This window comes from Syngnathus typhle, unplaced genomic scaffold (genome assembly GCF_033458585.1).
Source record: "Syngnathus typhle isolate RoL2023-S1 ecotype Sweden unplaced genomic scaffold, RoL_Styp_1.0 HiC_scaffold_221, whole genome shotgun sequence".
Lineage (NCBI taxonomy): Eukaryota > Metazoa > Chordata > Actinopteri > Syngnathiformes > Syngnathidae > Syngnathus > Syngnathus typhle.
Window position 1 is genome coordinate 47,501 of NW_026872125.1, and position 2,500 is coordinate 50,000.

A 2,500-nucleotide genomic window follows, 5' to 3' on the forward strand; every position below is an offset into this window, starting at 1 on the left:
GGAGATGGGTTCGGAGTAGGCGCCTCCGCAACCCACACTGGTCGAGCAGCCCACATACGAGTGACGGATCACCTCGATTACACGTCCGTCTACGCCCAAGCTTCCCAGCACACACAGGACATGGTCATGAGAAACCGAGTCGAAAGCCTTCGCAAAGCCAATGAACACGACCGCCAGCGGCACGTCAGCCGACCTCGAGCGCCCCATGACCCGATTAATCGAGAATCACGAGGTACCTTCGCAACCACTCGCGCCGGCGACGAAACCACGCTGCCCGGGGGCCAACAGGACAGGCTCGCGCTAGCCTCATCACCATCAACCGCCCAAACAACCTCAGCACGACTGACCCCACAGTCCCAGGCCACCAGCCAGACACTATATCCAGCTCAGTAGGGTCAGTTGATCTGAGTAGCAACCGGGTCTTGCACCCCTTGAAGGCTTGGGGAACGACTCCACGTACCATCCATGTCGTGAACAGCCTCGCCAGTTGCGTACCGTCCGGGTCCCAGTCAAGAAGAGCCTGCTTCCTGATCCCGTCTGGGCCCGACGCAGAGCAATTCCTCATCTTAGCCAAGTTAGATACAACTTCCAGCCCCAGGATCGGGTGGTAGAATGAATCGTTATCCGCGGTCAGTCCCACCCCGAAGCCCTTATTCCATAGAACGGCTCAACCGTTTCACACTTACTCCGAAGTGTCTATCCACCAACTCCAGCGGCAAATCACAGCTACGGGGCGTCAGACCATCCAAGATCCGCCGTGCCAGCCCCTTCCTCATTACAGAATAGCCGCGCTGCTGGTGATAGAACACTCTTCCACGTTGGACGAGCCGCCTCGCCCAACCCGTCTGTCATCGGTCTCGAGGTCTGGACCTCGCGGACTTTGTCGGCCACCCTACCTTACCCCCCAGGGCTTTCATGAGATCCAAAGCAGAGGACTCGATCAGGCTAGGCTCCCGACCTGCTTTCTTGACTAAGGCAGCGGTGGCCCGATGCTCCACACCCCCCGCCAGCAGCTCTTCCAGAACTCTATTCATCACCAGATCTGGAAGCGACGAGGGGCAGGTCCATTTCTGGGGCGCCGCCCTGGCAGCCAGGGCTCGCCAACGCACACCGGACGCACCGCCTGCCGCACGACCGCACAGGGACCCCCATTCCACCTCACCTGCTCTCCAGACTCTCCGTTTCCAACAACACATTTTCCGCTTATGATACCTGTACCTTTCCATAAGCTTCACCATCCGAGACTCCTACCATCACTTGGTCCGGAGGCCTCGGACCCCCTTATGCCGATTTCCAGACGGGCCCTCTCCCGCTTCTTCATTCACGCCGCCTCGGAGAGCAGGCTGCAGCGCTAACACGACCCCCGCCACCCCAACTCTCATACCCGAGGCAACGGAGGTCATTGACACCACTGAGGAGTTCTCAAGAGCTTCGCCAGCCGGGGTCCACCCGCTCCTTCGGCCTGACTGACTGTGGCTCCGATCCTGTGCCTCTGTCTGTACGGACTTCCTAACCAAGGAGTTTTCGCAACCATGGCCCGTAGAAGTGACTACAAGCCGTTTGGGGACCCCGAGCAATGCCTCCGGTGGTTGGTCCCCATGGCCCCCGGAGAGGTTGATCCGCTGGCCGCGCACGTGCCCAACCTCAAGCACGTCCCGGGGAGGTAGCTCGAGCAGCAGCAGCCCCTCACCTAGCTGCGCCTCAGCCCATTTTTGGTAACCCAGAACGGCCTTCCTGGGTGGTCTGTAAGATATTAGACATGTCTACCGCCTCACTACCGTGAGAACACACAGGAGAACAAAGTCCCCCGACACTATAGAGCTATACATCGAGATCCACCCCGAGCAGCCGTCTGCTAGGCCGCGCAGCCCAGCACCAACTCGTAAGCCACCGCAGTCCAACCCACTAAGGAGAGGCCTGCCACATAGTGTCAGACTCACCCCCCGTAAAGCTGGACAACGGACAGCTCGCCATCCAACTGCCCGGAGCTACAAAAGCCCAGAGAGCTATGGAGCTCATCAACGGGGAGGAAAGCGGCCTGCAACAAACTGGCCACTACCCCCCGTACACCACATATTCGCCCCAAAAGGATTTGAGAAACGCATTCGGCAAAGGTCCAAGCGAGCACATAGGCATCCACGTGACACCCACCCACTCGGCCTGGCCTCCGTTCTATACCACTAGGCGCCGCCCACACCAGTGCGCAGATTCGGGTCATCTCGGTCTCGCTACCATACGGTCACACCCTGCGTACCAACAGAGCGCTGAGCGAACGCTAAGCCAGCCTACAGAGGTGCTAGAGTGCGACTCACAGGGAGAGGAACCGTCCGCCCAACGTCGGCCTAGGCCGAGGCCGGCAGGGGCCCTTTCCAAGGCGAGTCTATATTGCCAGTCGGTCAGTTTGGGAAAGTTGGGGGGGTACCCGGTGGCCGTCGGGAACAGACAGGGACCGGTCGGGAGGGAGGGGGTAAGTTTGGCCGCTGGGAACAAGCGCCCACCC

General features: G+C 60.0%; 1 pseudogene; it reads right to left on the reverse strand.

Annotated features, from left to right (window-relative positions):
• Positions 1 to 2,500, reverse strand: part of LOC133148987 (28S ribosomal RNA) — a 9,264-nt pseudogene that overhangs the window by 3,058 nt on the left and 3,706 nt on the right.